Source organism: Lepidothrix coronata, unplaced genomic scaffold, assembly GCF_001604755.1.
Source record: "Lepidothrix coronata isolate B3197 unplaced genomic scaffold, Lepidothrix_coronata-1.0 Scaffold61, whole genome shotgun sequence".
In the NCBI taxonomy this organism is placed as follows: domain Eukaryota; kingdom Metazoa; phylum Chordata; class Aves; order Passeriformes; family Pipridae; genus Lepidothrix; species Lepidothrix coronata.
The window spans coordinates 3,271,609-3,284,255 of NW_016690241.1; the positions used below are offsets into that span (position 1 = coordinate 3,271,609).

At 39.7% G+C, this 12,647-nt stretch overlaps 1 protein-coding gene across 3 annotated transcripts in view; it reads right to left on the reverse strand.

The window, feature by feature from the left end:
• Positions 1 to 12,224, reverse strand: part of SIPA1L2 (signal induced proliferation associated 1 like 2) — a 131,002-nt gene extending 118,778 nt beyond the window's left edge. For all 3 annotated transcript variants that reach the window (XM_017817563.1, XM_017817562.1, XM_017817561.1), the window contains exon 1: positions 11,926 to 12,224. The gene's annotated coding sequence lies outside the window, so the exon portion shown is untranslated. The remainder of the gene's footprint in view (positions 1 to 11,925) is intronic.
• Positions 12,225 to 12,647: the final 423 nt, after the last annotated feature.

Here is a 12,647-nt window from a genome sequence, read left to right on the forward strand (position 1 = left end):
CTACGCTTTTTAAACATAGAAAAGTCATTTTTTGTTCCAGAAGTGGGTAATGGCAAGTCAATAGAGCACGAGTGAAGGGCATGAAAACTTTTACTGTAGAATGAAAGACTGCATGTGGGAGGAGAAAAGCATTAGAGTAGAAGTTATGTCATTACAGTTTAAGGAAAAAATGCACTTGAAACAGATTTCTCTTTTTAATTTATTGCCAAAGAGGTTGAAGGCCATAAACATTTTATTAGAAGCTCGGATTCTAGGTTTCATAACATAACTGTAAGGTTTTACTGTGGTCAGTTCAACTGTGAGAATCTTTATACTGTACCTATAAAGAACAGTAGCCAGCTGGGCTACTGGCAATTAGTCGCAATTTAAATGAACTACTGCTTTAAATGAACTAAAAAACCCAATAAAGAAATAGAAAAATACAAAGCAAATATAGCAAGCTGTGTGTTTATTTTGGTGCACGTAACCAAAACACTGGTATGTGATCAAATCTGTGAGTCAAACTATTATAACAAGCAAAAGCCATAAAAATAAAACACTGAAAAAAGTAACCACTACAAGATAGTGATCTGTGATCTTTCTATTAAAAATTTAAATAACAGCCATAGTGCCTTCATGAGGAGAAAAGGTAAGATAGATGGGGGGACAGCCTGAGGAATACGTATTTTTTTCCACCTCCAGCCGAACATTAAAAAAAAAAAAAAAAAAAAAAAAAAAAAAAAAAAAAAAAAAAAAAAAAACTCAAAAAGTAGGTGCTGCTGATGTAATGCTTTTAAACCTCCAGAACAACAGTTCTCAATCACTTTCCTGAATAATGTGGGTTTGTTGGCTTGTTTTGTTTATTTTGTTTAAGTACCCTTCCCATTGAGTTGCCATATCTCAGATTACTAAACTGAATTTGAGTGAGTTTTACAAAACTAACACAATATTTTTATAATTCTGTCCAACTCATAACGAGTTAGAGAAAATATTTACTTCCTGAGTACTGAGAAATAAGAGTTTACTCCATAAACTTTGTTTCATTTTGCTATTTGCTTTCTTCTCACATACTCACCTTAAATTTTTGTAAAGCACATCACCTTCAGCACTGTTGTTTTTAACTTCCATGTCTCAATTACTCAGTCACATTGTATAGCATTCAGAATCAGAAATGCAGTTTATGTTACAGTCAATATCTTATTTGGGTTAGTTTCATCACAAAGAAATATAATTTATGTTATCTGAAACTACTTCATCATGCTAACAAAATATTTTTAAGTGGGAAGATCAGGAGAATAATTTCAAAAGCTGAGTCCTGCCCTGAAAATAAAATGCCAATGAACAGACTTTTTAAACTCACTAATGAATTATTTAGTTCTCAAGGGTTTATAAGACACATTTACTTACAAAAAGCAGAAAATCTACACTGTCTCATTTGAGAACCAGCCAGCTACAGAACTTGGTTCGACATTAGGTTCCAAGAAGGTCTGCTTTCGCCTGCATATGCCATTAGCAACTGTGCCAACCTTGATAAAATCAAAAGATTAGTTGGACTGCATGAAAGAACACAATTTAGAGTAAGGAAGCTCACATATCACAGCTATGAAAATTCTATGCAGATTGTATTTTAAATTACTGTCACTGCTTGATACATAAACCATATTCAACCTATTTAGGAACTCAGCAAGAGCTACTGCTTCAGCTGGGTTCCCACAAGCATCAAGGACAAGCTGGTTCAAGAGCTGCAGCTCTACACAGAAGAAAGATCCCCTAGATCAGCTCATCAATGGTATTCAAGAAAAATCCTTAAGGTACAACCTGAAATTAAGGAAGTACCTGATACAGTACCATACTGAAAAGAGAACAAGTAAAGAGACAATTGACTCTCCTGAAAACAAAAACACCTAAAGCAGTTTATTAGATGAAGTCTAAGGTCAATCTTGGAATCAGTTTCATCTCATATTTTCAGTAAGGACCTTGACATAAAGTGAGGGTTACTAATGAAATCTGAATACAACACCACATTGAGAAGCACTGGCATTGCAAAGGAAGGTAAAAAATATAACTGAGAAAGAACAAAGTAAGTTTTGATTAACAATTTACTTCCCCTTTTATGTTTGGAGTTACTCTTTCAAGATATACAGAATACAATTTTGATTTGTGTAGAATGTTTCTTAAATTCTTATTAGCCATAATAAAACATAGAAATGAAACAAGTATAGAGAAGGGACTTCTGTTCCTCAGCCACTGTATTTGTACCATACTCCACAAGAAGCATCTAAGTGTTTGTCGTGTTTAAAGATTGACTAAAACTTTAACTGGATCAACCTCAGAAAACTGAGCTATGACAAAGCAAGCTGTCCATAAGTATCAGGAAGAAAGACAAACTATTTAGGTTAAACAAGGATATTGGTAGAATCAAACAAGTGGGCTGCAACCTAGCACATGCTTCACACACAGATTAGCAGAAAATTTTAGTCCTCAATGAACTGAGTCCCTGAACAGTCTCCCACTACTATGGGGGGGGCAGAACAAAACAAAACAAAAAAACACAACAAAACACCAAAACAGCAACCCATCAGTAATCAAAATTGAGAGCAACTGATTTATGAGAAAGATCAATGATGCAGTTATTTTCTATAGCAACTGGATCATAAAAGAAACAAGTCGTTCAGTTCAGAGAAAAGGAGGTTTCGGGCTTGGGCTGTTTATCTGTACCTATCAACAGTCTTAATTCAAGAATTTTGGAGATCCATTCATTTAACAAAATTAGTGGTTTAAATCCTTTTTTTGAAAAGATGGTTTGAAAGGACATCTGACTGAGCTTCTCCACATCCTTTCACCTTCAGTGAAAATATCTTCAGAAGGCAAATCATAACGCTCTCTGCGAACTGACAAGTACTATTTATCAGGGTTATTTCCACTTTAAGGAATTTTACCCTAAAGGAAATTCTTTCCATTCCCTTTCCTGTTTGTTTTGATTATCTCAGCATGCATTTGCAACCTCTTTCATACTGAAGCCAAATGTTATACAAACCCCTGAAATTTTAAACACTTAATATGTCTGATTCATGCTTTGGTAAACACAGAAATACTTAAAAGTGTAACAACTATGAAGTTGGATGAGCAAGAATAGGAATCATCTCAAGCTTCTGAGGTTCTGCAGGCTCTTGTTTATAGCTAATGAAACTAAGAGGTTAAGACTGAATATAAAGAAGTGCAAACAGCACCTGTTTTCAGAACCGAACCATTTCAATTTGGATTTTTAAATACTCAGACAAATCACAGCCTTTTTTTCCAGCCACATGGGTAACTCTAGCTTAGGTTATCAGGAGTTCCACAGGACTAAAATTAGTAGTCAAAGCAAAAGAACTAAATATAAATGTAAGTTTGACTTGCTGAGAGCCAGTTACAAACTCGCATCCTGCTCTTTAACAGTAAAACAATCTTTTGGAAGAGATCCAACAGAACCACTCAATAGAAATTCACACACTGAAATTCCAGTATTGCTAATCATGTTTTAAAATTCAGTGACAAGGTGAGCAAAGTATATCTGAAGCCAAACCTGAGAGGACACTATGGTCTTTAAGCACTTATTCTTTTGTTAAGTACTATAGTTATAAAATATTTAAGTGCTAATAATTTATTTGGGAATTCTTGTCAACTGGTTTAAACAAAGAATATATAATAGGAGCTCATAATAATTATTTCCTAGTCTTGTAAAAAGATCTTCCCAATATTATCATAGCGAAATATTCTGTACAAATTCTGTACTATAATAAAGTGGAATAATAGTACACTGGAATATCAACTAAAATTCTCAATTATCAGAGCAACTGATACCATAAAAAGTTTATCATATTTCATAGATTAATTCACACTGGAAGCCACCATAGCACTTTATTCAGACCGACTTGCTTAGGGCTTTGTCCAGTCTAGTCTTAAAAAAAATGGAAAGAATGTAGATTTGACAACCTGCCTGTGTTACCTGTTCCAATTCCTCAGTGTCCTTAGGGTGATTTTTATTTGCAAGTGCCAAATCAGAACCTCATCTATTTTAGATTGTGACTGCTGTGTCTCTTCCTCTTGTCACATACCTCTGTAAAGGGCCTGGCTGTCTTCTTGATAATCTCTTAGGTATCACCTTGTGAGGCAGCTATTAAGTATCTCCTGAGCTTTCTGATGCCCAGGCTATGCAAAGCTGTTTCTCTCAGCCTCCCCTTCTGTGCCACAAGCCCCTCATTTTGCTGGCTTTTCACTGAACTAGCTTCAGTTTACTTAATATTTCTTATGTATTGGGGGAACCAAAACTTGAATGGGGTATATATCCGGTATGGTCTAAGGAATACTGAATATTGGCAATTCACTGGCTATGCTTCTGTTCGTGAAGTCTAGTATGCTGCTGGCATTTTTTACTGTCAGTGAAGACTGACATGCTGACTCCTGTCTGTCAGAATGTGCAGGTCCCTTTCAGCAGAGCTGTTTCCCAGGCAATCACTCCCCACCCGGTGCTGTGGCAAGGCGTAAGAACATGCATTTATCCTTGTTGAACGTCACAAGGTTCATCATGGTCCATGCCACCAGCCTCTCTAAAGTGCAGAGCACTGTCCTCAAACATGTCAACTACTCTCACAATGTGATGTCACATGCAAATTTGATAAGGAAACACTTCATCTCCTCCTCCAGGTCACTGATCACAGTACTAAACAGAATAGGTCCCAGTACAGTATTTCACTTGTAACCGGTCTCCAGGTGGAATACAAACCATTAACTGCTACGTTTTGAGCCTGAAAATCAAGCCAATCCTCCCGTCCAAACCATAACATTGCAACTTTATAAGAAAGATGCTATCAAAACCAAGCTCAAAGCCTGGATAAACTCAAGATAAATGATGGGCAAACTGCCATAAACAATATTAAATCTCATCTGATGGCATTTAAGGTCTTAGTATATATACTTAGTGTATATATAAAGGTGCCAGGACTATGAATAAGTATATAAAAGATACTCAGGAACTTCAAACAAGGCCATTTTAATTTCTGCTTAGGGGAAAAAAAAAACCAGAACTAAACACAAAAACAAGACCCAAATCAAAACAACTGCATTAGATTTCTTCCTATTAAGGAATAAAACATAGGACTAAAGAAAAATGTGTTTATGTATGAAACAGAAGGGTTTTAAGTTTCAGAATCTGTAAATGTAGTCCATGAAAATAAAAACTAATTTCATCACCCAACCAAGGGAACCTGAAGTCATTAACCACCTTACACCATTTCATGAATCAAGAAATGGGAAAGACTTCACACTATAAGAAACAAAGCAATACAAAGACCTACTTAAATGAAACTTGAACTTATTTATCGATTTAACTGATTAGTATTATACCTACAGCTGCAACTCATGCCTATGTATCTCTGCCAAATTACTCTGTGAATAGACTGCTGTTTCTGTTGTCTGAAAAGGGAATTTGAAATAGAAGGTTACTGTTTTGATGAAAAGATTTTAACTACTTGGACAGCACTTGATTGGCTACTACAGCTCAACCCAGACTGAATAATTTGAAGATCAAACTAAGGAATATCTCTATATCAGCAATATAAAAGAATCTATGGAAATGCCAAAACAAGTCCCATATTGGCGTATTTCATGAAACTAAAAAAAAAAAAATCCTCAGTTATCTGAAGGTTTTCTTCATTGCTGCACATTGAACATCTTCCCACCCCTGAACATCCCAACAATCTAAAAGTTATTGCAGTTGAAAATACTGCAGCTCTTGCATATAATGACCACACTCAGAGAAGCACCTTTGTAGTCATTTTGTTGTAACAACTTGCGTTATTTTTCTCATTTACCATGTAACAAGTAAAGTAGCTCTTCAAAATGACAACACCTCTACTATTTATGAGGCTTATCATTGAACACCAACTTCATACAATATTTTTGTCAAAGACATCACAAACCAAACCTAACAGAAATCCCCAGTGATTTCACTTGTTAGCTCCAGTGTCAGACTGTAGCACACTGACGTAACATAGCTTTAAACTAATTCCTGCCTTGTATCAGCTTATATCATAGGTTCCATATTGTCAAACTTCAAACATTTTTCTCTGAGTCTCAGATGAAAGAGAACAGAGGAGTAATGACAATCCTGTGGAGAAAATAGTCCATGGGTTTGTAAATACAATGGGCTGTTTTGCATTAGACCAATGAACAAAATTATCCTCACATTCATCATCAATTAGAATTTTTACATGACAAACCCAGAGGATCCTACTGAACCCAAATCACAGCTGGCAATCCTGCAGCCCAATGTGGCAAGGCAGCCACCGTCTTTGAAACAGCTCCCTTCATTGCTACAGAGAAAAACCACAAGGAGCAATAATAATAAGCTGTTGTCCTGACAACCTTACAAAGTAAAACCAAGGCTTACTTTACTACAGCAGAACAGCAAGGACAACCTGATCACTGTAAACTGCTCCTAATTCTTCAACAGCAGCCAGCCACTGCAATAAGGAAGATCAGCACAGCAAAATACATATGCTTGCTTACACATTGTAGATGATGTGCACATTAGGCATGAGAATGTATGAATATACACAGCCACAGTGTTCTGATCTCTTTTCAACTACTCTGTGTCACACAAATATTACAATGAGATTCCATTCTAAAACATGTCAGGTATTTGTTTTTAGTGCTGAGAGGCTAGAAAAACACTTAGGAGTGCTCTTTTCCCTGAATGTACTTTAGGTACCTAAAAATAGGAAATAATTAGCTTTGAACAGAAACCAGAAATGAAAACAGTCAGATTGTAACACTGAGGTGGAAAGAAAAAAAAAAAAAGGAAAAACAAAACAAAACAAAAAAAAACCAGAAATGTCCTATCTTTCACAAATACCTTCTTCATAAAATAGAGGAGACAGAACTCCTTTTTGCAGTGACAGTTTTGCTAAGTACACATTAATTACAGTATTTCTTTTTAATCCCCTACATGAAAGGGAAAAAAAATAGCAAAACATATTTTAACAGTATGTGCATTACTAACACCTATAGAAAGTTTTACTCTGTCCCCAATCATCTTAATTGCTGGTTTAGTCTCATATCATTTCACAATTTATCAATTTGACTGAAGTGACTGTAAAAATCCAAAATGAAATACAAGGTGGCCCAGAATCTCCTTTCCTTCTCATATATATAGAGCAAAACAAGCGTCAGCAAAAAAACCCTGAAAGCAAAACAAACCAACAAACAAACAAACAAAAAAATCAAACCACTAGAAAAATTTTATGAAAATATTAAAACACATTTCGCTGCATTTGAATTAACCTCTGAGAACCTCTAGTGTTCTCAGTACCTTTCCATATAAAAACATTTTAAGTACCATAATGTGTTGCTTCTGTAATACGCAAAGCAGTTCTATAATTTCATCACAGATTGTATCAAGTTTAAAATAAAAGTTAGTGAACCTAAAGGGAAATGGAAGGGCAAATTGTTGAGTTTTACGAGAGCTTTATAAGTCTCATCTTTTAGCTTTTGAATCATAGGTATTTCACAATATGAATTTTCAGTCTGAAATTATATGAAAATGATTTGATGGGATTTATGTTAGAGGACACATATTACACATAAATGCAGGCAGGCATTATCACAATCCACAGCCACTATGTAAGCGAGAATTTGAGCAGTGAAGGGAGAGGGGAAGGAAAGAAGAAACAGCAAATAATACAGACAAATATCTGCAGAGCTGAATATGGGACTTTGCAGGACTGAGGACAACAAATGAAGGCATTATATACGAAAAGATTCAAACTCCATGGCAAAACTCCAAGTCCTGTGCTCAGAATTTTATTTAAGCTGCTGAGGGGGAGGGGCAGTCATGACAACTTCAGCTACTGCTACCTTCCAGCCTCCTAGCTACTACAAGCTAATTTACTACCTCTCCTCTACCTAGCCTCCTTCTAGACTCCCTCACTTTCAAAACAGCGATGGTATCTTTCTACATTACATGTTGTAACTTTAAAAAAAAAAATTGAGTACAGGTCATTTTTGTAAGGAAAACAGAATCCCCAGTTAACAGCAACTAAAATAAATGTCTACTTCATTTCAAACAGTTACTATTCTTAAAATGTTTTACAAGCATCAGATCCAATAAAGCTGTTTGCTTGCAGATCCAAAAAGACAGGATGGCAGCTGCTTACATTTATTACATGTTCAGAAGACTACCTCCATAAGGATTCAAGACTTTTTTAAACAAAACCTTTAATTATGTATAGACTGCTCATTATTTAAGAAATTCCAGAAAACCAGAAGAATCCACTTATAAATCTTGAGTAGCTATCTGCTGATGTAATTACAGTTTCATGATCCAAACAAGAGCTTACACATCTTTCAGTAAGAACTATGATGCAAAATATTCACAATGACATTTCTGCCTATTTCTGTCCTGTCTAACTAAAAACTAAAAGAGTATCACCAATTATAATAATCCTTTTCAATCTTCTGTTCATTCAATTATGCATGAAAGTGGCTTTAAATCTGGGGTCAGTGCTTTACTACAAAGGAAGACAGGTTCTCTCTCATTTACTTCTGTCATGATAAATCAGATGTTTAACATGAAGTCTGCCCTTTCACAACAAACTAAAAAAAAATAATACAGCTAGTCATGTGAAGTTCTGGCAATTCTTAAAAATCTAACCAGTCATATGGCATCATCACTGAATGTCATGAGGAATTACTGTTATTCTTAATGCAAATTATATGAACAACTAGTGTTTAACAAATAAGCAAACAAACAACTGTGAAACATACTTTTCAATCTACTAAATACAAATTTCCTCAAATTCTTTTTACTGGATCCTTGGATATGGTAGACAGTCTTCACAGTATTTCCTCAAAATTCAGGTAGAAAAACCAGGGTAGAAAAAGACTGTCAAGGCACCTCTACCTTAAACTTCCTGAACTGTTCAGATTTATGAGGATGAAAAATCTCTTGAAAATAAAGAGATAAACTGAAGTTGGTCTTGACTTAGCAAGTGGTAAGGGTTTCAAGAATTTGATATAAATTATGTCTCCTAATATAAGAAAATTTTCTACTTTGAGTACAATATTGCAACATATATAAAACAACAGCCATCTCCACTTCACTGATCTACAACCCAGCTTATCCAAACATTTTAAAATTGCAAAGCATTTTAAATTGTAAAGCAAAAATTGCATGGAAAGAGAAAAGCCTGATTTCATTTCAAGCTGTCAAAACAGCTACTGTTGGTAATTTGGATGACTAACATGAGAAACTAGATAACCCAGTGCCCCACCCTCTTTCCACAATCTGTAACTTATATTATCATAATAACATAGCATTTCTCACTCAATATTACCAAACCAGATCTCTAAGCAGCCAAAGGTATGAACCTACTCAAAATATTTTAACTTCCAACCGTCTAAATATGATCTTAGCTCCAGCCAAGGCAAGGAGAAAATATTTACTTTCTCCTGCAGTTAGAACTGGTGATCTGCAGATAAAAAGCTTAGGTACAATGCCTATGAAGCTGAAAGTGAAAAAATGAACTGCCTTCGTTCAGTTGTAAAGGTCAAAAACAGTAAAAGGGATGGTTTTGCCTGTTTGACCACTGCTTTGCCTAGTTCCTCATTTGACTCTCTTCATTTGCAAGAGTATTTCACAATGCACTTGAGTAATGGCATGTCATTGTATGTCTACAAAAAGACAACCACATTATCTTTCTTTCAGGAAAATGAAATATAAACCTTTAAAAATACTATATGCACAGTAAGCAGATACCAGCTAGAAAGAATTGAGGTTTTATTTAGTTCTAGGCTTTACATTATATCCTTGGCATATACAAATGAAATATCTTTAACTGATCCAACAGGATTGGTGAAACAGTCTGGCATCCTTACAAGTAAGTATTCCTTCTTGTTACATCGAAGTGCGGCATGACCTGGTAAAGTAACCCACTGGGCATGCAAAACCAAGACAATACATTCAGAGACCTCTCTAAATCTAGCTTTATATGAATGCTACATAAATTATAAATCAACTGTTGTGGACCCTAAGTGATGTTTAAATATAATGCATTAGAGCTCTTGATGATTTAAACATGTTTGCATTAATAATAAAAGATATTTCAAAGATCAAATTTAAGATTGAAGTATTTCAGAGCTGCCACTGAAAAAGTGAATGGAGGGCACATAACACATTCCACTGACAACAGGCGCAGTTTTGGAAAAAAACCCACAAGGAATAGAGTAATACGGCATCAAGGCCAGGCATTCCTATATCCAGCAGGCTGTGATGCACTGCCTTTCTGAATCCAACTCCAAAGTGTTTCAGTCTAAGATAGTCAGGTACAGAATCTGGGAAAAAAAAGCTGAACAGACAATATCAATGCACGATGGCCCTTTTTAAAATAAGGCCATGAAACTAAGTAACAAATAAGACTGAATTATTGGCTTTTCCCAATTTTCAAACATCCTGCCTTATCCAGCTGCCTTCCTTTAAAGCATCGTAAATATTTTGCAGAGTTACCTTTCAACTAAAACTTTCTTTAGATATCAGTGACACATATGTAAAATAATGTCTAAGCAGCAAGATAAGCTGATCAAAACAATAAATTATGTCAGCTAGTAAGCAAACTTCAAATTCTGCTCCGGTCTAATCAGTGCAGAACTGACCAGAACATAGTTTACTATTTACGTGAAGAAAAAAAAATAGACAAATACAGAAATAGCAGGCTGCAGAGCCAGATTACATGCTTTCCTTCCCTGTAGGATAGCTGATATAAGAAAGCCATCTAGTGTTAACTTTTAGAAGTGAAAACTGCGCACAAAAGAGCTCACGGAAATTTACATGTGCAATTCTCTTCAACTTTGCATATCTTTTGCATCATAAAAAATAGAACTCGTTTCCTCTAGAAAAGCCAGGCTGAAAGCAAGTATTCAAACTACTGATGTATTAAAATAATGCAGCACCAAGTACTAAGGTAGTTTACTGACCTACTTTGTGAACCTTAACAGCCATATCTGAAACTTGTCGACTCCGGAGTTGCCTTTGTCAAGCCTGCATAACGCTACTTCCCCATTCACAGGGGCTCTCACCAGCCCAGCAAGGCGCTGCAGCGGAACACTGAAGGGGTGCGGAGCCAGGAACATAAAATCTAAAGCAAAGTTGAGCCCAGCTATTTACCATTTAATGAACTCGAACGCTAAGTTTGGAGAACGGTCCACTGAACAGCTATCAGAATATTACAATATAACAAAGAGTGCAAAAGGATGCAGGTTGCGCCTTGTATCCAGTAACTAAATAAACAGCATTAAAATGATTTAAGGAAACTGCACGGGTTGAAGATCCTTTCCCTTTGCCACCCCGAGCGCTTGGCGGTCCCCACTGCACCGTCTCAGCTCTGAACAGCAGCTCTACCCCACAGATGTCCGATCCAAGCAAACTTACTCCGTAATTGCCATTATTGTCGAAGAGAGACTGGGAGAGGGGAACGGCGCGCCCCGGCTGCCGCAGCCGGTGGCAGAGCCGCCCCGCAGGTGACCGGCGACCCGGGGGACACCCCCGCCGCCCCCGCGGCCATTACTCGGGAGGGAGATCCGAGCGCTATTTATAAAGGCGACGTGCGGGAGCGACCCATCCCGACCGCAGCCACCCCGCCCCGGCGCGGCGGGCACCGAGCGGCGGCCGGGGCGAGGACGGCGGGCTGGCGGGGAAGGGGGGCCCGCGGCTCCTCGCCGCTTCCCCGCTCCCTGCACCAGCACTCCGTCCTTCCGCGGAGCCCGGAGCAGCCGAGCCTCTCTCCCAACGGCACCTGAGGGGAGAGGACGTGGGTCCTTCAGGCCCTTCCCCAGGCTGCCCCCGAGCCCTTCCCGGCACGGAGAGCACTCGCACGGCCCCAGGGCACGGACGCGGTGCCGGGCGCTTCTTACCTGGTGCCGCCGCTGCCGCGGCCGCCGCTGCCCGCGCTCCGGATGCTCCCGTCGCGGGACCCCCATGCCCCCCCGCGCACACGGGCTGCGCTCCGCTCTCCGCCAGCGGCGAGCAATCCTCTCCTCTCCTCTTCCGTCCCGCGGGACACGCCACCCGCGGGGAGCCGGAGCCCTGCACGGAACCGGGGGGCGTCCGCTGGGGTATTGCGGGCTGGCGCGGGTACCGCTCGTCCCCGTCCTCCTCCCTTCCCCGCGCTTCCCCGCGCTCTGCCCGGCGCTGGCTCTGGAGTGCGGCTCCGCGGCCGGACGGGGAGGCGGGAGCGGCGGGCGGGGCGGGCGCAGCCCCGACACTCGCACCCGAGCGCGCCGGCCCCCGCGCGCCCGCGGGCCCCGCCCCTGCCGCCGGCCCCGCCCCCATTGGCTGGGCGGGCGCGGCCCCGGGGGAGCGCCAGCTCCGCATTGGCCGCTCGCGCTGTCGCGCTCCCAGCAAGGCCCAGGCCCCGCCCCCCGCCGAGACACCGCCCCCCCGCCCCCGCCCTATGCCCGGCCCGGCGCGGGAGGGGATCCCAGGGCGCTCCGGGACGGGAGGCCGGTTTGGGATGGGGAGCGAGCAACAGGTGGGGTGAAGGACGGAGCGAGGCAGAGAGTGAGGAGGCCCCGGGAGGGGCCCTCTCCGCAACGAGCTGCTGAGCTCCGGTCCTTCAAGCGGGATCGGGCCCCCC